A 26,698-nucleotide genomic window follows, 5' to 3' on the forward strand; every position below is an offset into this window, starting at 1 on the left:
CAAATTCACAGGAATGTTGCAGCAGGCAGCACCATCCATACACATACAACAGCATGAGCATCCGAAGGTTAGCCTGACCTCACATGCAACATGGGGAGTGCCAAACACATGCACACATGCCACCAGACATACATTCATCTGTACATCTCCACCACCTGTCAAAGTTAAATCATGGGCATCCATGTCACATCTGCCAATCAGCCTCCTACATGTCGGTGTCACATGCATCCATGGTGTATCACAGTGGCACTCATGTCAAATACACACACACGCACATGTACATTGTACACATACATGAAGGTGGAACCAGCATCCATGTGTCACACCACAACTATGCCACAGTACATACACAGAAATCTAAACATGTGTGCACCCACACATGCATTTGGGCACCATGCATTTGAACACATACACCATTGATGTGCTTCACACATAACTGGACTCACATGAATCAGGCTCATGTCCCTGTACATACACATCCATACATGGGCCTTTTAAGACATATGTCCAACCTGCACACTCCTGGCACGCCTCAACATGCACAGCGTCCAATCAGTACACATGTACCCTTACCGCTCGACACCGGACAGGTCTGCCTCTCAAGGACCTGGAGGTGGAGCGCTGGGGTATACATTCCAGGACCCTCATCTGGTTGTCAGTAAGGTGGATCTGGCACCCCTCAGCATCCGCTGCCTTCAAGAGGCACTGAGCCTTGCTGAGGGTCCTGGACCTGAAGTCCTCCCAGCACTTCCGGACATGTTGCATGTCGAGGGCTGCCACCCCCTCCATGTTGATGGCAGCCACAATGTCCTTCCAGATCTTCTTCCGTCCTTCATTGGCGGCGTGTGAACTTCCAAAGAGGGCATCATAATGCCCCAAGACTTGCTCCACCAGGATGCCAACTTCATTGGCACTGAAGATGGCAGCCCTCTGCCTCTCTGCTGGGGGGTTACCACTGGTGCCAGATGGTCTTGTGTCGGACATGGCAACCCCCAAGGCAGGTGTGGGTGGGCAACTGAGTCCTCGGGCTTGGCTGTGGAGTGATGGAATACCAGTCGGGAGTCTTTTGTTCCAGCAGGGTTGGTCACAGCAACTGGACCCCTGCTGATGGCTGACGTGCAGGCACCAAATAGCAGGGAACATGGCCAGCAGGCAGGCAGGCAGCAGCAGATGGCAGGTGGGAGCATGCTTGGGTCTCTGGGGGCAGGAAAATGGCCTTCTGGCCAGGAGCGTGGTCTTCCATGTGTTGTTGCGTTGCCAGCTTGATACGGAGTGATTTGGCACGTGAAAAAACTGCACGTCAGTGTCTAATTCGAGCAAAGGCCCTTAGCGCGTAAGCGAGTATGTGACATGATATGCGTGGGTGTTGTTTCACGCGCCATAACAACTTCACAGCGGATCAAGGACATATCTCTTTTTTTGGTGGGGATATTGGCTACGTGTGTTTTTCATTATCACGCTAGTCTGACGGTGAGTTGCGCACGCTATTGTTCCCACTGCGGGTGCCCCTGTGAATCGCATACCTGTTTTTGAGGTCATAGTATCCTATGTGTCCCACACTTATGTGTATTTCGTGTCCCTGGGTGCCACTGTGTACTGCGGAAGGTTAATTCCACACACGTGGGCTACCAGGGTTGCATGCATGGTTTTACTGCAGTTTTGGGGTGCCTGAGCGTTGCGTGACCCGTCACTTTATCACCGGGGTCACATACAGCCTTGCAGGTGCAGGGGTGCTGATAGCATCTTGTATCCCACCCCCTTCACCCCAATTGTCCAGGAAAATTGTTGTGTACACCTCCCATTGGCACTACTACATCTGTGCCGGCACTACTACATCTGTGCCATGGCTGGGAGGCCACGAAAGGTGAGGGGCGCTCAGCTGGGCGTACACCACGTGACGGGCATGGTCAGGGATGTGGCCCGGGTGACCAGGAAGTAGGGGGACTCCAGTGTGTCCATGGTGGCTGCAGAGGGGGAAGAGGCAGGGGTGCGCTCTTTGGCATGATGTTGTGCCACTTGTTGGTGCAGTCATGCCACCACCCCCTGCGGCTCTAGAAGATACCGTTCTTGCATCTCTCACTGGCGCCCATGTGACCCGGCAGTCCAATTCATCGACTGCCATGGGCCCAAGGGGAGTGTTAGCTGCAGGTGCAGCTGTGGACACCACCACCCAAGCTCAGGGTGTGCCAGCGCAGTCTGCGTTGGCACCTGAAGAGTCCCTGAAAGATTTCCAGGAGGTCAGGAGGCACACCGTAGGTGCATGCAGGGCTGCCCTGACCGAGGCATGTGTCTCTGGGGCAGTAATGTCATCTGGTGCCCCGACCAGCCGGGTGTTGGCAAGTGCATGGGCAGATGCAGCCGACACCACCCCGGTTGTGAGTCTACCATCCAGGACAGGCCCGGTCAATGACCCTGGCACAGCGGATATCGCTGCACAGGGTCCATTCCAGGGCACCCAGCAGCCACTGACGCAAGTCAGGGCTTCCGTCCTCGTTCCACCTGCCACTCCCTCGGTTCAAACCACCAGTGTCACAGCCCATACTGATCAGGGCGGCATTTGCCAGCCATGGTCAGGATCACTGTCCAAGGGGAGGAAAGTTGCACCTGCAGTAGAGGCTGGGACCCCAGACACAGCTCCGGCCTCCGGCATGTTGAGGAAGAAGCATTTCTGCGTGCAGGAACTGGACTTCCTTGTGGACTACGTGCGGGACCACAACCGTGATATGCTAGTGGGGCCAAATTGTCAAACTATGGCTGCCTGTCATATGTCCCATTGGAAGCAAGTTGCCGCTCGTGTGAGTGCATTTGGCCATGAGGTGCGCACAGCTCAAGAGTGCAAAACGCGTTTGGATGACCTCAAACGCAGTACTAAGGTGAAGCGTGCCTCTAATTACAACATGACTCTGGTGACTGGCAGTGGGCCACCACCCGAGGAGGAAGACCTCACTTCGCACGAGTCTGTCGCTGCGGAGTTCATACCAGCAGGAATGGTCAAAGGAGTGGGAGAGATGCTGTACTTTGATGTCCCGTCCAGTAAGTGTTGTTGCGTGTTTGTCGAAGACATGTGTGGTTTGCTTGTGTGATGTGTTGTGCTTGACTGCCACTACATGTCATGTGTACATGGTTCTCATGTGCAAGTCATGCAATGCTTCACTGATGTGTGCCTGCTGTGCAGGATGCTGGACATGTAGAGCAGACGGGACTGTCCTCATCACCACACTTGCACCCTACTCACATGCTAGTCACCCGGCTGCCCCTCCGGTCCATGTTCCAACTCACTGGCCCTTCTGCATGTAGCCTGGGGTTTCTTTCCTCTCAGCACTGGGACTATGTCATTGCATGACTGACGTGCATGTGTCTTCAGCCTGCAGGCGGGTACTCCACATAGGCATGCTCCCTTTGCACGTGATGCCTGAACTTGCCCTTGCACTGCCTTCACGTTTATTGATAGACATCATAATGTACTTGTTCATGTAGATAGTGGGTAACATACACATGTTCTGCACTGCATCAACCCACTTCTGAGCCGTGTTACACACTTCTACATGCCTACTCACTGATGCAATGTCAAAGTCACCTGTCATGTATGGGCAGTTTTTCATCCCTTCTCTGTCATGTATTCGACGGGCACAGGTGCATCCTGTGACACATGTACTCAGTATTGGAACTCCCTAGTGGTTGTTTAGATGAGTTGATTGGTCAGTCTGTGGCCTATACCAACAGGCATAGGCCACCAATTGGATGTAGCCTGCCAATCGGGTTGTAATGACTGTGGAGCTTCCTTCACGTGTGTATGGGTGCACTTCCACATACATCAAAGCAAGATGTGTTATAGCTGTTTGCTTTGGTGTATCGGATGCTGGTCATGTTCACAAAACAGGTGTATGGTGAAATGGGTATTTTTGAACGCTTTCACATGTACATATGCAAGCAGCTTCAACGTTGTGTGGTGCAACATTGCGAATACTCACTGATGTGTTTGTGAAAGTTTCCATTTACACATGTGTCTTCCGCAGCTTTTTTGTTGACTAACTAATATGTAGTTGATATACGTTTATGCTGGTGAGATTTCTACATTGTGCACGTTATGTGGAACTGGCATGATCCCAAAGGTTCACTGTTGTGCAGTATGTGTATGCGTAGGGCCACTTAGCTACTATGGTGGGTCCTGGGCGTGGAGATTTCCACAAGGAATTATGTAAAAGGGCACATTCATAGCCCAATGTGCTCAATCAGGCCCTGAGGGGTGTTGTGGAGGCCTCATGTCCTGCAGCCCGGATGGTACTGGGCGTGATGGTCCCTCGTGCCTGGTTTCAGGCCCTTGCTTTGCTTGGGACATTCACTATATCTACATGGCCCATGCCACCCGGTACGGGCCAAGCTGCAGGTGGATGTAGCTATATTGATGCTGATTCTTTAGTGATGCATGTCTACATGCATGGTACCTGTGTCATTGTGTGTTTGGATTCACTTGCAACAGTGGTCAATTTGCAGTTTAGAAATGCTTATGGTGTGTTGCATCTCTTAGTTGCCATCTGTCTTTTCTGCCTGTGACATGTGCCTGACAGAGGTGGTGTCTGATGGAGTTCATATACTACATTTTGTACTTGTGTAGGATTTGCTAATTAGACACATCCATTTCTGCTTCTGGGATGTATTTGCATATCAAGGCCACTGGATCAATGCCAGGTTCTCATTTGTACGTGACATGTCTGCTTCATGTGTTGGCTGTCTATGTGATGTCTATGTGTGTGTGTGTGTTATGTGCTTCTGACATGTGTACTAATGTTTATCTTTTCTCCACTTTTAAGATGATGATGCAATGGAGCCAGAGGATGTTGTTGTCATGCCAGACACAGGGTTGCTATCACACCAGCAACCCAGCACAAGTGGTGGTCATGGGGTGGTAGGCCACAAGAAGCCACTTGTATTAAAGACCATCTTGTCTAGGGCTGGCAATGAGTCTAGCTCGGATGATCACTCTGACGACAATGTCGAGTTGGATGTGCATCGGGTCCATTCGTCAGGGGTGAGTGATTCTGATGTGGACGCTGCTCTGTGTGTGACACCAGCACTGAGGGGCCAGACGGTGGTGGGACCTCTGCCTGTGGTGGATCGGGATGCAGGGTCACCCTCCACTCCAGTTGCTGATGTGCCTGGGGCATCAGGTCAATGGAGGAATGTAGTCCTGCAGCCGTGGGCGGTGCCAACCAAACAAGGACGTCGGCTCCTTGGACCCCGCAGGTGTCAAGCCCAGCAATGTGGTGTCAGCGCGCAACTGCGGTATACTGAGTGGGAGCAAGTCATGGTTGACAATTCAGAACACCAGGGGGCAGCAATTGATAACATCACTGAGAGCATGGAATGTGTCTCCCAATCCGTGCTACCCCCTGCTAGGCAGGTGGAACTCCAGCAGCAGGTGGCACAGTCCATGGTCCGCTCGCTCAGGCTGGGCATGGCGGCCTCAGACAGGGCACGCCAGGCTGAAATGGGGTCTTTGCGTCAAGCAATTGCTGCTCACGCAGAGGCACACATGGAGGCCATGAGGGTTGACTATGCATCCCTCAAATCTACTCTGACTGTGCTCTTGATGTCCCAGAGGACGTGGTCAGAGGAGAGGTTGGAGCAGCTAGATAATACCATCTCAGCTGAGCTACGTGCTTGCCAGGAGGTGTACCAGTTGTCCAGCGAGGCCATGCAGGACTAACTCTGTGTTACACGTGTTACCTTGCAAGAGAAAGCACGGGTATCACGCGAGGTTCTACATGCTGACCTATGTGTCATTGCTGCACAGAACCAGGCTCACCCGTCCCGCAGACTTGCTGCCAACAAGGGGCAAGCTGCGCCTAGGCGTGGTCAGGGTATTGTGCCACGTCAACCTTTTCAGCCAGAGGGTGATGAGGGTGACGAGTTATCTCCCACACAGGTCGGGCTGTGCAGGCGTTGAGACCATGGAGAATTGTTTTTTTGTCTCAACATCATCACATGTGGGTGTTGGGGCGCACCCTGTACCACCACCCTCTCGGGTGCCTCCCCCCCAGGTCGTATGTGGCCATTTTTGATTTTTCTTGTTAGTTTAGTTAGTTAATATTGTTTTTGATAGTTAGTTAATATAGGTAATATAGGTTTTTTAAAGTTAGTTTAATTAGTTAATATAGTTTAAAATTGCTTGTCTATTGTGCATTCATGTGACGGTGTGGTGCTTTGTGGCTTTTGAAAGCATCCACTGTCTGTTCCAGCTGGGCTCTTCAAGCTTGTCTGGTGTATGTGTTTGCAGCTAGGGGTCCTGATTCACAAAGGCCGCTCCTGCTTCCCTTATCCATGGGCTTGCAAGGATGGTTCGGTGTAACAACATTTTACACATGGGCTTTGGACTTTCGTCATATCTGTGGCCTGTCTGCTGCTGTACTACTTGAGTTAACACCCCTAGTGGGGATTGAGTGGCTTTTATCCACGTCATGTCTGTAATCAATTTGTGTAAGTACATGATTGATGTTTCCATTAATTGATGCAGATTGTGATGTATGTTATTTTCTTGCCTGTATATGTGCTTGATGCACTTCATGCTGTAGACAGTAGCCTGCACCCTTTGCCTGTCAAAGTCACACTGATGGTGGGAGGAGTTCTGATGTAGGTCTCTGACATGGCCCAGTGACAACTAGCATGAAGACACACACACAGGGAACTTTCCAGCATTATTAATATCTTGTATGCCCTTTCTGAAGGAAAATGAGCCTCCAGACTACCTTTGCCAGAGACGTGTGCATGTGTGCGCAAGCAGAAGCACAGGGTTTGTGCCCAGATGTCCGACAGGAGCTGACGTGTATCCAGGAGCTCCAAGCAAGGTGAGCAGCACAATGGGCTACACTGCAGCCAACCTTCCACCAGGTCACTTGCACATGCATGCTAAGTAGTGCCAGTGCTGGGGAGCTTGGCCAGGCATTGTTGTAGAAGCACACATTACAGCTAAGATGCATTGAGGGACAAATACCAAGTAGCTTTACAAGTAGTCAGGTGCACACGCAGGGGCCCTCGCATATATCCTCCAGTCCCCCCTGATCCATAGATGCTGAGTTACTAGCGCAGTAGCGTTCCTAGGCAGAAACTAATACAGCGCACAGGGACACCCAGCGAGGCATAGACTCGTGTGCAGTGCATATCATTTACATGTGCAAATTTCCATGTGCACTACCTATTGAAATCCACGGCTGTCAGAACAGGACTTGTACTGAAGTTGCACCTCGCTATACGCATCTAGCAGCTCACCCAGGGACCACTCTATCATGTGTGATTCTTGATGCATTGGTCTTCCATTTACCGCGCGCCCACGTGCGCCTGCCTTACTGCATTGACAGTGTATGAACCATCACAGGGACAATCTAACGTATGGGTATATGGCAGCAGACAAGAGTGTTTGTTTGTGGAGAAGTCACTTACTTTGGTGCATGAATGGTGTTGTGTGTGTGTTGTAAACACACACAGATTAGTAACTCACAGTCTCTTTGCAGCATTGAACTGATCCTGTTACCGGACCTGAGAGTGCACAGGCAAGAGGCCAGCACTCACCCCAGAGTCTATCTTTGTCTTGCATTTGACTCATTTAGTACTATGTCCATGTAGAACATGGTTTCTCTGATTGAGTATGTGTTATTGTCAATAGTTGTATTTTGTATTTTGCCTACTTTCCCTTGCCAATCCAACTCCCCTCTCCTGCCCCTCTTTCCAGTTATACTGAATACCAATGCCTGTCCAAACAACGGGTCCCTGACCCTCTTTCCCTGCCGGGGTCTCGGAGGCCTGTGTATGTTTTACCTTGCAGCACCCAGACCACAGATGGGGTGGTTGGTTCGTGCCACTCCTGCACCTGGAGACCGGAGCTGTGACACTACCCATCAGTTGTTGCATCCTCATTGTATATTGTGTCCTGAAAAAGGTACCCATCATGTTGAACCATTGTTGACCTGTGCTACCTTGGTAGTTCTATCATTCTGCTTGTACATGTGCCTGGACTTTTTTGGCTACTTCAAGTAATGTATTGGAGACTCTTCCAGGGTTTTTTGGTGCCTAGAGGCTTTTTCCCTACTTTGGGGGTTTGGCTCCTTGGAGTTCTCTGCGATTTGGTATTTTTACCAGTCAAGTAGGCCTCTGAGGGGGCTGGACCCTATTTACACGCAAGGTGGAACATGAAGACCAAGGGGTAGGGGGATCCTTAGCCAGGCAGACTAAAAGGGAGAAAGCTACATACCCCAGACACAGTTGTTCAGAAGGTCATGCTGATGTGTAAATGAGGGAGGGCCTTTTGTTGTTGGACAGTAAGCCTGGCCTACAGTGTTTGGGCACTCTCTGACAATGTCATTGTGGAGTACTATGTAGATGATGTGTTCTGCTGGTCAATGGCTGTTCATGTGTTGTATTTACTTTTCAGGTGTGAGGGGATTGTTGTGGTTTGACATGCTGGGGTGTACACATAGGCGATGTTCGCATGTGATGGGTACGGGACACTGAGGGTCACTTGATTTCACATGCATATATTGAGTACATGTATGTCCCTACTGACACACACAGTTACACAATGCTCCATCATATATACAACCACCATTACATGCCCACAGGTGCACACAGATTGCCTTCTCGGGCACGCTGTGTCCCTGCAGTGCATGATCAATTGCCATTTGGGGATCATGCACATGCGTCAATAGGTTGTTTATTTTGTTTGTCCTTTGGATGTGATGCTCAAGGTGTATCCCCAACACAATGGCTGCTCACTGTGCAGTGTGCTGAGCAATGTGTTGCAGAAGACACACAGCACACGGTTTAGGTAGTAGCCATTTTGGCTTGGCCAAGGTGCATGTGAACTGGCATTCAGTCTTTTGTTCATGCTAACACTGGTGGAAAGCATATGTGTATGACTTGGTATGTGTGGGAGGTTGTTGGTCAGTCATTTCATCTGATTCCATGTCAGACGTCATTGTGTCGGGCCACTTTCCATTTTTCACATGTCACTTCTTATGTAATTGGTCATGTGTTGGGCTTTTGCTGTTGCATGCCATGGCATGTTGTGGCAGACAAGGGTGTTATGGGTTGAGAGGGTTTGGGTGACATACCAGCGATTCTCATGGCCTGTTTTGCAGGCGGTGGTGTGATACACACCTTGCATGTGTTCCTTTTGGTCACACAGGATTTGTTATGTTTAAGTAGCTAGAGATGCACACAATGTGCCACTTACGTGGCAACATTCTCAGGGTGGTAAGGTTGTGACAGTTGAATTTCTCTTTGTCATCATCGATTGTCACCTGGTATGTGCCAGGCCTGTGTGCACTCCGCAGGGGTGGGAGTTTAGGTGAAAAATGTGGCCACAAGCTGGGTCCGGGCTGCCTCTCCACATGCCCTTTCCCCTCCCATGGGCAGCGCATGTGCATGTGGTTGGGGATGTGGGGGTACCACCATGTCCACCGGTACGTCCCGCCGTGTTGCAACATTGTGCAGGTCACATGCTGCCACAATGATCCTGCGCACTACTGGGGGTGCATACAGTAGCTGGCTGCCAGAGCGGTCAAGGGAGCGGAAGCGTGACTTGAGCACTCCGAATGTGCGCTCCACTATGGCCTTGGTTGCAATATGGGCAGCGTGGTATCTTACCTGGGGTGGTGTGGTGGGGTTCCGGATGGGCGTCATCATGTGGTTGCTCAAAGGGTAGGCACTGTCCCCTCAGGAGGTGATAATGGTTGTGATTAGCTGGGTTTGTGTATTTGTCTGTGTGTGACATTCATGCATGTGCACAGGCATTTGTACTCACCTAGGAGCCATGTGTCGCCATGCTTTCCAGCTTCCAGGGCCTGGCTCAGAGTGGACATTCTGTATATGAAACTGTCATGGGTAGACCCAGGGTAGTTTGCATAGACAGAGGTGATTATTCCCTTTCCATCGCATACAACCTGCACGTTGATGGAATGCCAGTGGTTGCGGTTTCGATAGATGTGCTCAGTGGCCCTAGGTGGACACAGGGCCACATGGGTGCAATCTATGGCACCGATCACTTTGGGGAAGTGGGCCACCCTGTAGAAGTCTTCAACCATGGCCTGCCTTTCTGCGGGTGTTCTGGTCATGTATATGTGCCTGCAGACTGAGGGGCATGCAGTCATGATTGCCAACACCTGGTGTAGGCAGCGTGACTGCATGGGCTGTGAGACCCCCTACCCACTATGGCAGTTGTCCGCTGAAATGACCCAGTTGCTAAAAAATGCAGGACATTGAGCACCTTCTCCAAGCGGCTCAATGCTTGGGAGCGCAGGGTGGGTGATGTAAGGACATCTTCCCACTCCCTGACCAGGTATAGGATTATATGAGGTGGAAACTTATACCTGCCATAGACCCGGTCGTCAGGCATCCCAAAAAGGCTGGGCCGAGGCAAAAAAATGTGGGGCCTGGCTATTCTCCTCCTCCTGCGGTGCCCCACGATCAGTGCTGCGACAAATGAGGCATTCATCATAGCTATATATACGTGTTTGTGGTTGCGCGCACTTTTATACTGCATGCAGGGACGCTTCCACCTGCCTTCCTGTGGTGGGTGTGTTGACCCCTGTGCGTGTCTTTTAGCGTGCACGGGTTTTCCGTATTCGATTCCATGGATACGTGTTGTTTGTGTGCGTGTGGGCGTTCCATGTATTTCCCTGCAGTACTTCCCCAGTTACGCCTTCTTTTTCACGCGTTGTTCTCCATTCCGCGTGTTATGCCCCGTGTCCCGCCCCCTTTTAGGTATGTGCGCCGACGTTGTGCACTTTCGCTGTCGGAGTCGCGCATGGCTTTCGGGATGTTGAGGTGACGTGTGCGCCCATGCGCGCCACGCTCGGATTTAGCGCACATCCTGCAGTAAACATGTGCAGGCCCTTCCATGAATCGCACACGTGCTTGCTTTTTCATGCTTGCGCCGACTTGCACCAAGATTTTCAGCGCACATTTGTTCCATGAATCGGCCCCAAAATCTGTTTGTACTGAGGACGAGTTGCCTACATTCACTTTTTCAGATACTGCTGAGATAGATTCTCCTCCCGTTAACTGACTCCTTGGTCAGTGTTGTCTAGTTTATATTCATATTTCTGATTCCTCCTTTCAACATCTGATAGCAGCCATATGCCTCCGGGCCTTTTTTGAATGCACCATACATATGAAGAAATGTAAATGTAAATTCTGTGGGCATTGATTGTACAGACAAAGGGAAAGAAGAAAATGTCGTAATTAGATCAGTTTGTACCGAGTGTGAATTACAGGCTTTCACTGACTCAGTACTCACTGAGGGCACATTGGAGATTAGAAGAACATCATCCTCAAGCAGGCTCATCAACTCTCTACAAAGGGGGTTGCTGACTACTGGAAGCAGAATGTTGTTTCTTTTCTAAATTAGCATTTACAGACAGTTGGTTAATGATGTCACGTCTAAACATTCTTGAAGGTTCTTTAGAACTATTTCAAGAAGATTTCTTCTTTGATTTCTTCCCCAAGCTTGCCTTATCCTTCCCCTTACTTTTCTTTGTCGGTGCCACTGCCGCTATTTGTCTGTTACTCACAGAGACAGAGTTCATAAGCACAGAAATGTGGTTAGAAAAATAGTTATTACTTCTATGAGAGTCTTTGAATATTCCTTTTGTTAGCAGGATATTAAATGACTCTATTGGAGCAGATAAAAAAAGCTCTAGCCATGGACCTGAAATTTCCAGCACCGACAACATCTCATCTTGGTGCAGGGAATCACATTGAATCTCGTTCACTGACATCTGCAGGATTATGTCTGCGGAAGCCACCACCAACCAAGGGGATGGATTTTCCAATAAAGTCCCCCCCCCCAAGCTTCTGAAAATTCAAAATATTCCTCAGCTTTGTATGCACTCAAGTTTAAATAACAAGACTCTAACATAGTTGACTGTATCTTAGACTCCACTCTTAGACCTTCATAGAGTGATACTAAAACACACAACACCGGGTTAAACTCCCACCAAGCAGTTCCTCCTGGCCTCCTAAAACTTCAGAGACAATTTGTTTTAGAGCTGCTAAAACCCTCCTTTGAGGAACTGGAATTGGGGTTCATGCATAAGTCAAGATTGATGAATCCTGATCACAGACAGAGACTGACTCTTACAGACTCAGAGGAGTATCCCTCTTTGTCGAATTTTCTCTAGACCCAGATGCCATCATTTGTTCCAGCACCACTCATACCATAACATCTGCAGAATCTACTATATTCTCAATGTCCAGAATATCGGGAATAATAAGCAGAATGTCATCTGAAATTGACAAACTGTATTGGTCTGCCAAAGACGTGGTGTACATCTGAGTCCTTCTTGCCATCACACTCGCTGTCATACTCGTCGTCATTCTCGCACTCACAGGAGCAAAAATGTAGCACGTATAGACACAGTACCAAGACATGTAACGGGAGGAGCACTAACAAATTAAATGAATGTATGTTATAAGTTCAGTCTTCAACTTCGTTCTTTTATAACTTCTTACATTATTTTTATAAATTCTGGTCCATATGGGTATAGTCCCCCGGGTCTCAGGCGCTTCAAAACAAATGCTGCACAGAAAAACCTGTTGTTGCCAACAGGTAACCCACATGCACTCTTGATGGACCGAGTCCTTTCTACTGATTGTAGAGCAGTTCATCCCTTCAAAAAGACAAGTATTCATAACATATTCAGTGAACACATATTCAACAAAACAATATTTCTTTCATTTCTTGAAATACATCATGCCCACTCCCTGTGTATTGTACAACATTCAAAATCATAAACTCAAACGGTGTTCTTGACAAATCCAAAAGTGAGTATATGGTCACTTTTCCTTAACCATTTCCTTTTGCAGTCTACTCAACCAGCATATGTTGCAAACTAGCCAACGCGTTTCCGATATTGTTTGTGAGCCTTAAGCCATAAAGGAGTCGTTTGTCATTGTTTGAAAGCATCAAGGATTGTGCGAGTTGTGCACATCTTTGGCAAAACCTTAAGCATAGCATTTTATATTGCATTCAGTTTCGAAAGGTAAACAATTGCTGGAGTAAAACTACTCGGTTATAAAGCCTCTAAATGTCTTGTAAAATAATTACAAATTGCATTGTTAGATCTGTTCTGTTTTGAAGCTTCGACATTTGCAGCGTTAGTTCTGCTGTTGGAGAAAGCTTTAACAATTGGGTAATTTTACTATCATTTGAATCCATCAAATATGCAGAAGTTGTGATGCACACATGCTCTGTAGCAAAACCACAAAAAATATCAAGTCATTCCGCTCTGTAACACAGCCCTAATAACTAGAGGTGTATTTCTACTCTCTAATGTGGCATCAATCCTTTCAGGGGTTGTATTGCATGTTTCAGAGCCTCAACAATTGTGGCAGTACATTTGCACTATGGCAACACCTTCACAATTTCAGGGGTCATTCTGTTTTTTGAATCTGAAAAACTCCGGAAACATTTCGATACAATTCTGTGAGAGAGCCAAGACAATTTGATCTCGAGTTTCCCTTTGTTGAAAAGCCAAAAAGGTGGATGGAGCAGTATGGCCCATTTTGGAGCATTAGTTCCCTTCTTGGTGAAGACTCATGAATTGCAGGAGTAGATTATCTCTGTAGCAAAGCTTAAACAATTGTAGGTTGGTGTGACAAAGCTTTGGGAATTACAGGAGTTCTTCAGCTATTCTGAAAAGCCTTAATAACTGCAGGAGCATGTTTACATCATACTTATGCCACTGATATAACAGGTGAGGTTCTATGCTGCAAAACCTACCAAACTGCAGGAGTATCTCTGTTTTGTGACAAAGCCTTAAATATTTCAGAGGTAGTGTTGCTTTTTGGTGAAGGTATAATATTTACAGGAGTAGTTATGTATAGTGGCGATGCTGCAAATATTTCAGGGCAGGGGTAGTTCAACTTGTTTGAAGCTTTAAGATTTGCAGCAGTGCTTCTGCTCCTTGGGAAAGATTTGTAAAGTTCAGTATTGAATCCTTTAAATAAGCACAGGATTACAACTCTGCATTATAGCTTCACAATCTGCAGGATTAGTTTCACTCTGTAGTTCTGCTTTCTGAAAAAGCGAAGGCAATGTAGGAATAGTTCAGCTGGGTTAAAAAGCCACAAACAAGCTGTTCTGTGATAACAATTTCAAAATAGTAGGAGCATGTCTGGTCCAGAACAAAGATCTAATGATTTTTGGAGTAATTGTTTTGTGAACCAAAGCTGCATAATTTGCAGGAATTTTCTGCTCTGTAGATAATCTCTGCCTTGATTCCCTGTATGGAAAAGCCTTACAGATTTCTAATGTGGCCCTTCTTAGTAGTGAAGCCCTAAGAGTTTGCATTTGCATTCAATAATTCTGTAATAGTTCATTTCTCTAGTAGTCATCTGTGTGGAAAAGGCTCCTCAATAGTTCTGTGATGAAGCCTTACAAATTGCAGAAGTCTTTCTTCTTAGATACAGAATCTGAATGTGAAAGGTGTTTCGCTGTACATCTGTCATATGCTTGAGTTTCATTCTATCCACACTAAAGTTTAATGTATATTACCCAGTGTGACGAATCATAGGCTGGCGTCTGTTCCCCCCTAGTGGGAGACCTATCCCATGGCACCAGCGTGGTGCAGCCACAGAACAATATTTCCCCTGTGGGTGGTGCACTGAGGGATTCCATGTGAGAGGAATCCCTCTATAACATTAGAGACGACCATTATCAGAGAACATGGTATGACCCCACTTTAATACAGTCAACCTCTTCTCCAACCCTAACTCCTCCTTCTCCCTTTCTAGATAGAGCCCATGTGCCTCATTACAAGTTTGCCGGTCTGGGAACTACGGTACCAGTACGGTAAGCTTGCTGGTACCGTAGATCCCGGACTGGCAAACTATGAGTTTTGCTTGCTGGTGCCTTTCTGCCCACCAGGTCGGATCTGGTGGGCAGAACGGCACCGGCGAGCACAGCATGTCGGATGCACCGGCATCATTCTGAATGGTGCCGGTGCATCCGACCTCCCCTTTCCCATTGAGCTCAATATGGAGAGTGATGGATTCCGGCACCCCCGGCAATTGGGACATACAGGGCCATTACAACCTTGGCAGACCCTGTATGCCCCAATTGCCAGAGGCCGGAAAAAAATGCTAATTCGGCAGCAGCCTGCCAGTTTTACCGGCAAGGCTACCACCGAACTTGTAATGAGGCGCAATGTTTTTTATTGTTGACAGTCAACCTAACATACACGATGAGACTGAAAGACCAGAAAGCTCAAAGTATCATGCATATAGTTTTAAAACTGATACTATGACGAAGAAGATGACTGTGAGCCCAAAGATCACTCTTGAGAAGCAGAGAGAGCAGTCTAGCTTCTCAATACAAGTGATTGACCTAGAGCAGTACAACAATCCCACGCAGGAGTTCAAAAGCAGCTCAGCCGAGACACAAAGGAGAGGGAGCAATCCTTTGAGGAGAAACAGCAGCAGACATGCACCGAAGTAGCTGGCGCAAGCCGCAAGGGAAGGAGAAACCAGAGTAGAATGAGAACCCACACATAGTCCAGCACGAGAGGACTACGTGTGTTGCCGCCAACCGAATCCTCTGAGGACCCCATGACCTGGGGAAGTGCAAGAGTAGTAAAGCGAGCAACCGAGAAGGGTCAGAAGATTGCAGAGACACTGCAGTTCCTGTTGGATGCCCAAACGCTATCAGAGCCTCCAAGAGGGACTAAACTGCCCGGGAACTGCTGATACGTGCGAGAAAGAGGTGAACATGTATGCAGGGTGGCGGGATGTGCTATGTAAGTGATTTCAATCTGGCACACACCCAAGTCTCGCCCAGCATGTAGTGCACAGATTAAACCCTTATTTATTTTTATCTATAAGTTCACTATTCTGAATGAAATATCACTCATATCACACCCTTCTCCTGAGACCCCCCCAGTCACACTGAACCAGGAATCAGGCTAGTTTGCAAAGGTAAATATTTATTTAATTATTTAGAATTTAAATCACAATATATTTTAATAGGTAACAACAATCACCAATGGGATGACAGAACAATTAATAATATCTTTAATGCACTGGGGATCAGGTTATGAACACAAAAGAATGCAGCAAAAAAGAGAATATTTTTGGGTTGGTTTGGAACAGATAGCACTATGATTAGGGGTTCCCCCTGCAACACCCCTCAACCCCCAATAGGCAATTTAAATAAATGTGAGGAGAGAGCAGGTACTCAAGAATAACACAGATCAAACAGAATATCACTCCCACCTTCTTCCATTAAACCAAGAGAAAAACGTAATTGACTTTTCAACTGTCAGGATGGCTTTGAAATCTCAAAGTCAAAGTGGGAAATAATTTAAAGCTAATTCACACGTGTAAACTTTTCAAAATGTCAGTTTGTAGCAAACTTTTCCTTATGTGATTTTTGATATAACGGGTCAATTGCACTGTTTCACACTGGGTTGTAGAGATAGCTAAGGATATTAGGTACATGTGGGAGTTGAAATGCAGCTTCTATCTTAGAAATTGAGGGAGTTATGGAGGTTTTAGTAAGAGGTGTTTTTTGAAAATAAAGACATGAAATTTGGACAAGACTTTAGTGTAGAATCAGAAAATATGGCTTATGCTTTTACTCAAGGCTAGAACGTTTAGCTAGGCAACCAAGTCTGGACACAGTAAGTTCTGAGACTGATTCATGACTTCAGTAACAGATCCCCATCACTTTCCTGGCAACACCAGACCAAAGGCTCAAAGTGGGATGTATGGATCAGAGTTACACAATAAAGATGACTATGAAAATGGCGCTTTAGCAACTAGACAGAATAAGATGGCACTACAGATTTTGACACTGTTACAGGTTATGAAAGTAGGGATAGTTCACAGATGAGAGTGGAACAAGATAAGCAAGGTATACAATAGTTCTCTAGCATCCTATTAATACTCACAATCCACTGGGATTTAAGATTTTTGGACAGTCATGGTTCTGGTCAATGGATTGAGTCTATCAAGGAAGGACAACCCATCAGGTGTGGGACTGGATCAGGTAGGCCAGTCACCGGATTTGCACAGCATCTGCCCTTCTTGTTTCTGGGTATTTCAATCAGCGGAATAGCGAGTTCATCAGGCAAGCCTTATGGTAGCAAGCCAGATAGTTTCAGGATGCTAGTTCAGGATTATTTCCCACACCACTGCGCATCACTGGGTTGTGAGAATAAGTTTGAGGATTGAGACCTTGCTGAAAATGGTTCAGCTACTGCTTGGCACGATTCTTGGCATCTGGAAGGATGTTAAAGGCTGGATTTTGAATGCTGGAACAAAGTGCTTTGCTGGAATCAGGAAAGTGAGTCTGTGAGTGATTGAGTGAGTGAGTCCGTATGTGTTGTCATCTGTCTCTATTTATCATTTCAAATGACAGCACAAAAATGGGTGTATGGGCCGGCTTAAATAAGCTTGCCCCTGTGAACTGGGATGGGATCAGGACCTCATCTCCGCCTTGCATCTGAGTGATTGGATCAAGGACGGATGATGTCACATTTATGGTTTAGCTTTAACAGTTCTTAGAAACCTCCCCTAGCCACTAGTATCAAAATTGAATGTTGTCCTAAATACCTATTTATACATTAGTAACCACTACAAAAATCACACACAAAGATTCCATAATTTATGTAGTATCTGTTCATCAAAATCCTGCAGCTGAGAGACCTTGTTCACCTATCTGCAGAATTGTGTCCATTTCGCCATGAACACATTTTCCAAACTGTCTGCAAATTTGCACACATTTCCACAGATGTGTGTGTTTACCATAGGGATGTGTGTGTAAAGTTTAACAATTATAGCATAAATACAGTTCACATACAACCACATATATTTCCATTCCTGTTACACAGATCCACCACCTCTTGAAACGAAAAGCCAGAAATTAGACTAACAAATCTGTCCTTTTTATATTTTTCACCACTTTGGATAACACGTTATGAGTCTCTAAAAATTGTTCATTATTTATTCTTAGCAGCAAATGGTCCACCCTTTTGTCTCTCCCTGGAGCTCAAGGAGCAGCCCCCTCTGTTGGGGAATTCCTTCATGGAACAGTTTACGACCACTTCACACGTCCGTTTCCTGGCCTGGGGATCTGCCATTGTTCATTCCCTGGCTCTAGACAAAACTCTGGCCTAACCCACAATTATCATCTCTCAGTGAGTTTCTGCTGAAGGGGTTCCCTCCCCTTGGGAGAAACCTGTTTTTCCACTCCTTGCAGGCCCAGCCAGGCTAATTTATTCTTAATTTCTTAAAATTCAGCAGAAACCAAACTAGTTGCATCAAATGACATGGATAAGTTAGTTTCTTAGCTTTAAACCTGTGGGATCGAAAACAACTGAGATCTGTATTTCTTTCAGCAACAAATCCTTTTATGTTTGCCAATCCGGCAGACTTTTAGTTTAGATCACTTTGAAGTTTCATCAAGAGAGCCCCCCCTGACAGGGCTGTCATCCACAGGTAGCCCAGTGTGCTGCAGATAGATTTTGACAGGAGCTGTCATCCGCAGGCAATCCAGTTTTTCTGAGAAAATGTTTTTCTCTTCACATTTTAGGACCTTGTACATTCACAATGCTTCATTAGATTAACTGAATTTTAGCGCCAAGCAAGATTTTGAATGTTGAGAAGTTTTGTGTACAGGCATTTTGGAGTTTTTAGCAACAAAGTAAATTTCATTTGCAGGCGAATTTTGGAGTTTCACTTTCAAAGTGCTGCTTTTCCCTCTGCACTCTGTTTGCTTCTCATGGAGCCTACTGGCACATTTTCTGCAGTGTGTGCTCTATTCCACCACACATGCGCCATGGGTGGCAGGTTGTGCATCCATCTTTTTGTGTGTTGAAGAACGCAGTTTTGGAGGTTTTTGGCGCGCACAATAGCTTTGCCACCATTGTTGCTGTTTCTTGCACCATAACTAGCAGCGTGATGCCGCATAGTATAGCAGAGTGGGTCAATACATCCCACAGCTAGAGGTCCACAAAGTAATGGAGTGAACCCAGAAACACTGGGAGGAGAGGATATGGGAGCCTGAAGTAAAGCAGGAAGAGTTGAATACTTGGAAGGAGAGTGAACCAAGCAGATACAATACAGTGCGGGTCTGGAACCCACACCCAAACCAGGGGTCAATACTAAGAGAGTCTAGGGCCCTAATTCCAAATGAAGCAAAGCAGGAAGAGTTACAAACTTGGCAGGAGAGTGTACCAATCAGAAACACTTCTACATTATGAGTTTGGAACCCGCACCCAAACAAGAGTCAAGAATGAGAGGCTCTGGGACCCTTATTATATACAAAGTAAAGTAAGAATCGTATACTTGGCAGGAGAGTGAACCAAGTGGGTACAATGCAACATTGCAAGTCTGGAACCCGCACCCATATGAGAATAGGAGTGTCTCCGTCAAAGAAAGAGAGACAGTTCATGAGAAAACCCTTTCTTGGCAGGAGAGCGAACGAAGCCCTATAAAACATTTCGAGTACGGCACATGCACCCACATGCAGAAAGAGGTAGGTTTTGAGACACAACTGTCAGAGACGTTTTAATTTTGGACTTCCTGACAATTTCACTAGTTTCCCTTGAGGTCTGCAAACCCCTCTTAGCTTTAGGAATAGAGTGGTATTTTGCCAACCCTTTTTTTATTAACAAAACTCTACCCAGAAATGGGCCACCATTGTGTCGGAGCCTGGGAAATGAAATCCTTGTGTTAACTGGCAGCCAGTGCAGCTTCCTTCTGGCTTGTGACACAAGTTCATGCCTGCCGAACCTTATCACTGTAAAACACTATTCTGAATAACCTGAAGCCTGGAAATATCACTGTTGCAGATGCCATACCGAAGTCTGCTGCAATAGTCCAGCTCTTTGCCAGTGATGTCCCTGGCAATGGTAGCACAGTTCTTTTTGGTGACAAACAGGCTTTTCTGAGTTAGTAGTTTGATGTAATACACCATTGTGGAAATAAGATTGTTAACCTTGGCTCTCATGTTCATATGTTGATCGAAATAGATCTTCACCTTAGAAAGAGTAGCTAGTTTACAGCCTGCAACAATGAAATGTTAATGCTGCTCAGTGCCAAACCTTCTCAACCTATCAGCTGAGCCAATGATCATAAGCTTGGTTTTTGCATCATTTAAAGACAGGACGTTCTTCACCATCCAGCACTGTATAAGGGAATAGACCCTATTTACATCCTCAAGATCTTTCTGATAGACACCATAGAGAGGGATTATGCACTGCGTGTCATCAGCGTAGTTGGTTTAACTAATGCCTCTGTCATTCAGTAACTGAAAGAGCAGCAAGAGCAAGGTAAAGACCTAGTACACTGTGGGGGATAAACAAGACACCTTAAGGGCACCACATTGGATCTTAACCAGATCTGCTGATGCTTCCTTACTGCAAACTCTGACCAAGCGATTCACAAGGAAGGAATTAAACCACCCTTCAACTGCTACGTGTAAGAATATCTCAGTACGAAAAGAGAATGATCAACAAGATCAAATGCAGCGGAAAGATCTAAAAGCATCAGTGGTATGGTTTGTCCATTATCCATCTGTTTTAAAATATTGTATTTAAGATCCAGCAGTGCTGTTTCAGTACCATGGGAGGCTCAAAAGTCAGATTGCCCCTTGACAAAGTTGTTAGTGGTAGTCAGATACTCCTGAACCTGCAAGTAGGCAACATGGTCCAGATACTTGAGGAGAAATGGACCATTTGTAATTAGCATATAGTTGTTTGGCACTAGAGGGCCAAGTGCAGGCTTCTTCAAGAGCAGCAAAATCCAAGCTTGGTTGATACACTTGAGCACATGTCCCTTGAAGAACGATTGATTGACACATTTCATGATAGATGGAATTAAGAAAGGTAGGCAAGCTTTAACTACCACTGTTGGACAGTTGTCACCCTTGCAGTCGGTAGGTTTGAGCTGTGAGATGGTATCCAACATTTCTGCTTCAGAAACAGATGTAAACTCAAAAGGTGACTGTGACTCAGGCGACACAGGGGATGGAGCTGTTTTGCGTAGCTTGACATTATCGGCATCAATCAACTTCCATTTGTCATCAACATTTTCTATAAATTTGCACATCTTTCCAAACATGGCATCATGAATGGAGATACACCAGGCACTGTCCTTAATGACTTCAGTCGACTCTTTAGGGCATGGGTTCTCTAGTGCTTTAAGGATTTAGAACGATTCCTGAGTGTAACAACCAGCATTCAGAATTCTAATATTATATCAGCCTTTTGGCATTAATAATCACCACCTTGTGATTTTTAGATGCCATAGTATATAGGTCTATATCTTCAGCAGCCCTAGTTTTAGGCAAACTGATTAAACATGTTCTCTTAATTCGCTTTAATTCATGTATTTCGGGGGATACTAAGCATTTTGACTCACACGCAATAGTAATTGAGTGTTTAAAGGTGTGATTGAGTTAACTGCTTCAGAGAGACTCTCTGTAACTCTCACCTGGTATCCACGGGAACGTCACTCAGCCTGTTCTGACCTGTTGCAACCTCAAACCCTTCCCTGCAGTCTACTCGACTGGAGACTGGGCGTCTGAAACACAGGATTGGTAGAGTTTAGCTCCCTATTGTCTCTGTGTGCTTGAACCCCTTCTTCCCCGGGGTCCAACCCTTCCTTTTGATCCACAGCTCACCTTGTTTTCTTGGAAAGTGTGCTCTCCGTCCTGCTTTCAGTTCAGGAGCACGTTGATTGATGCAGGCTCGTTGCTGCCTAGTTACTTCACTGGCAAGAGTCCGACAGGTAACTATAATGAGTCTTTTGAACAGTTCTCTAACTTCGTTCCTTTCCTTCTTTAGATGATGGTCGACGTCCGGGGATGGCGACGTGCTGCTGAGATGAGTAGCGCTGAAGGTGAGTGAGAGCGCGATGCGCAATGCGACCCTTTCGTATTTGTATTGAACTGAGTTCTTTTTTTGTGTCTTTTAGGTGCCGCAATGTTTTCAGCGTGGATGCCGGTTACAAAGAAGAAATGCAGTGAGTAAGCGCGGTATGCGGCGCCTCTAGATGTTTCCACGCTAACCTGGAGTGTCTTTTTCCTCTTGCAGATGGATGAGAAATTCCGGAGACATAGTTCCCCCAGAGCGGCTGGGATTCAGATAAGCGTTTGAAGCTCGTACAGTCTTTAAAAATAAGCGAAGATTTGCTGAATGCTTGCTAATGCCTTTTTTCTGTTCTTTTTCCTTTTCCTCTGGAAGCGGCGTGCCGGGATGGGAATGACACCACCGAAGATGCCCGCAGAACAGAAGGAGCGATGAATGGTGGGCAGAAGCGCCACAAGGTAAGGCTGTTCCTAACAGTGTTCTTGTTCTTGCAGAAGCTGAGCGCAGAAGAAAGATGCAGGCCTACTGGAGACCGATCAGAACAAGGTGAGTGTCACGCTGCAGGTGCAGAAAACGCAAAGCATGTTTCTCAGCCTGGGCGTGGCTTAAATAGTCTCTGGGTATCCCAGGTGTCTCTGGGCTGAACCACACCCAAAAGACTAGACTGCACATGTAGTTCTGGGAACCGAAATATGTGGGGGCATCCATTTTGTCCCCATCAATACACCACAAGTCCAATCCCCAATGTTATCTTATGGGAGTGACTGGTGCCACAAGCGCCAAGTCTGACTCCAAGTGGGTCTTTGGAGGGATGGAGAGGCCCTTGAGGGCCATGTAGGTGATCGTGGCCTGGCTCCACCCTGACATCTTGGAGGGCTGGGGACATGAGGGGCAGGAATCATGACACTCTCCTCATAGCTATGCGCAAGATCATCTGCAGACTCTAGGATCGAGTTGATCTGTGAGAGTGTGGTAATTAAAGCATACATAGCTTCCAGTGTAAGTAAACACATGTATCTAGTAAACTAATGTGGTTCTTACTGGTTTTATCCTCTTCACTCGACTAGGTAGCGCAAGGTATAAGGCAACAAAAATGTGATCTGACAAGGGACATGGGGAAATATCATGATCGCACGCAAATCCACGATGAAAACATTTGTATGTGCGTACTTGTGTACATGTTGAGTGAACCCTAGATCCCAAAGGGCAGAGTCCACCAATAGAGCGAAATGATCTGCACTGTCTAAGAACTGAAGGTTAAAGTTACCCAAGATAATAAATCTGGAGGAAGGTTTAAGCAGAGGCAACAACTTACTTGTGAACCGATCTGGAATGTTGGGTGGTCTATACAATAGTGGGAAGTTGAGCGTAGAGTTAGGATCAGTTAGAACCTTAATATGCATGATATCACAACCAGTTGGCCCCTGGCTCTGAACTTCAAGCACATTCAAGGATCATCTACAGATAACAGCAACCTCCCCCGCCCCTTTGCATTTATCTTGCCTGCCCGGAAGATGACATAACCTGTCGGAATAGACAGAAATAGCAAAGGACCGGCTGCATCATTCAGTGAGGTCTCTGATATGGCGCAAATGTCAATTTGATAGAGCATGATATAATCTGCCACTTCTGTGGCATGTTTTACAAAGGAGTGTGTCTTAAGTAGCACACATTTAAGGATGTTAGACTCAGAAGAAGTGGACTCCATTGATGACTCTGGACAATTTACAGCTCTGCCTGTCTCTTCTTCTCGGCCTTCAACACCCAGCTCAATAGAAGTGGGCATTACCCTATGCAAATTGCCCTGAGAAAGCAAGTCTGCATTCACACTTAAAGGCATGTAATCACTTAAAGCTTTACAATCAAGCTCCTGTGCCTGTGACAAACTCCTCAAGACTTTGCTCTTCGTCTCCTCCTTTTCTCTACCCATCCCCTGCTAACCACCTCTTTCTGCTCTCTCGCTGTCTCTCCTCTACTTCTGCACAGTTTTGCTGACAAGCTGCCTGGTGTACCCTTAGAGCTTCACAGGTCCCAGCCTTCCTTGCCACTCCTGCACTTCGGTTACAACCCATGAGAGTGGTATCTCTCTGCACTTAACCCAAGTTCTGACGGGACTGGGTGCACTTGTCCCCATTGCCCCCCTACGCACTTCCTTTCTGTTCACCTACATAATCTGAATGTACCATGCCTAGTAAGATTGTTTGTCTTGTCTTCCACATGTCTTCCCTTCGCTTTGAAACACTTTGGTAGAAGCATATAATAAATAATCTATCAATCAATCAATCAATCAAGGCAACAGATTTAAAATCCAATCTCGCGTTGGTGACAAACCCTAAATCAATATACCAACAAGACATGTCTTCCTCACCTACAGAATGCGACTCTGCCACAGAGAGCAATGGCTTATGCCGGTTTACCATGCTTGCTCAGACTAAAGCATTAAAATTGGGTTCCTGTGGAAGAGCACCAGAATCTATATTATCTGTGCACAGAATAGAACATTGGCCGACAACTCCTCCTCCTTCAATACGCACAGTTTCCCTTCCATCATATTCCTCACTCTGCAGAGAAAAGGGTGGGGACAGACCCATAGATTACGTTATAACACTCAGATGAAGAGGGTGGACCTTCGTTGTTAACTTCGTACTGTGGCACTTCTGCATTTACTACGATAATTCAAGCTGCTCCAATATTATTTGCAGCAGACTGTCATGAGACGTTAAAAGATCAGTGAACTCTGGATTGCCAGCAATGCCACAAGGTCCACACACACTGACTTGTCAGTGTGCACTTCCTCTTTCATGGTCCCAAAAAATAATGGGTCGATGTATTTGATTTTATAATTTCCACTACACTGATGGGAATATTTCACAATATGCTGGGATGTAAAAGTAAAGTGCAACATGTTTTTATGATTCACTTTTATTCTGCAGCACCTATTGTTGCCATTCTGAGGCATAGGAGGGCAGCAACGCATTGTCCTTTGCTTGTCTCCTCCATCTCTGAAGAATATTTTATTGCACACCGGCATGAGATTTTTATGCAGGCATAAAACAAATGGATTCTAGTGCAATATGCATCTAATGAGCAGGACGATTCCATTACAATCCTTCATTAAAACGCTGCCTGCAATGCCTATTTGCATCCAGTTTTCTTCCTCCCAAAGTGGAGAGTTTAAGTAAAGAGTAAAGGCGATTGCGCCTTCCTTTACTCTTTACGTTTACACTCCGTTTTGGAAGTGTTTCAAAATGCATTAAATGAACCAGCAACACGTAAGAGTAAGAGTTGGGGGTCCCCTGCATGGAATTACAATATGTTGCAAAATTGCCCCTTGTTGTCAAAGTTTTTGATTCCTTTTTCCTGCACCAACAAAAACATTTTCCAAGTTCTCCCCTCAAAATAATCATCCCTTTTCCGGCTCGTAAAACTATCACTGATCTGTGTGTGTGAATTCTCTGAACCGAGAAAATCCCATCAATAGTTCTGAATATACATATTTCTCTCCTCAAAAATAAAATCACATATCGATGTGTGCGATTTCATAATCTCCTCTATTATGCACACACAGAAATGCGTGGGTCAATGAGTGTGATTTCTTCTATTCAGTGGCCCATAAAATCATGAAGCAATGTGTGTGATGTATTCTCTCCTGCAACCCCACCACTCCCCAACCCCCTAAAGAAATCAGTCAGTGGGCCAGATTTCCGAAAGCACGTTTCAAAAGGAAAAGTTGAAAACACGATTTTGTAAATCAGTAGCTGGGTTTTATTTCCTTTTTCATCCGATGAATATAATCACGTGAATGTTTGGAATTGTCACTCCCCTGCACCACAAATTATAACATCCATGGATGTGACTTTGTTTAGTCTGTTTCAACACCTCCAAAAATACCACTTGTCAATGTTTGATATTTCTCATCTACGCTTCCAGATACATAGTGTGTGGAAATGTGCAGAGTAATTTCATTGCCGCCTGTCCAACACGAAACAACAACAAGAAAAAGGTCAATTTGCGTGATTTCACTTCTCATGTTGCAGCCAAAAAGATCACGTCAATATACATGACCTGCTTTTCTTCTCTCCATCCTCAACTAACTCGTGCATGGTTTCTTCTCTTCTGTAACCAAAAGCATCACCTGAGGTATTATTGCAACTTAACACCCATGCGTGGGCAAGTAGTAGAAGAGAAAAACATAGCCTAATGTAAAAAAAGCATATTATTTAAATGCATGTGTGCTTTCGGGCAAAATTTGCCGTAGTAATAGCCCTTTGGACAGCTGCAAAAATGTATTGAAAGATTATAGGCCAGATTCACAAAGCTTTCTTCAATGGGTGCAACTCATTGAAAAATACTTTGTGAATCAGGCCCTGTGATTTTTGCCCCAGAACAATGGTCACCCTAGAGCTAATTGCACTTGCACTGGCACAAAGTTACTGGACGCTGCACCACATGTAAATATATGTACTTGTGTGCTCTCCTCTCCTATTGCCAAATACCCCATTTGCAAACATGTGAAAATTGTCCTCTGCTGCACCAAAAAAAACACTGATGTGTGTCATTAAGTATTCTTCTCTTCTGCATCCAAAACAAGTGTTGCTAGTATGTATGACATTTCCTATCATGCATGCAAGACCACATCGATTTGGCAAAGTTTCATTTTGATCTAACACAATCACATATCAATGAGTTTGATTGTGTGTTCTCCTCTCCTTCCCACAAAAGGCCACATGTCGACTTGTGTGATTTGGTACTGTCCTCTCTCCTGCGCAAAAAACGAATTCATCTGTTGAAGTGTGTGATTTTTCTCGTTTCTTCTCCTTGCACCCAGAACATGT

The sequence above is a fragment of the Ambystoma mexicanum genome, chromosome 12 (genome assembly GCF_040938575.1).
Source record: "Ambystoma mexicanum isolate Mex_15411 chromosome 12, UKY_AmexF1_1, whole genome shotgun sequence".
Taxonomy (NCBI): domain Eukaryota; kingdom Metazoa; phylum Chordata; class Amphibia; order Caudata; family Ambystomatidae; genus Ambystoma; species Ambystoma mexicanum.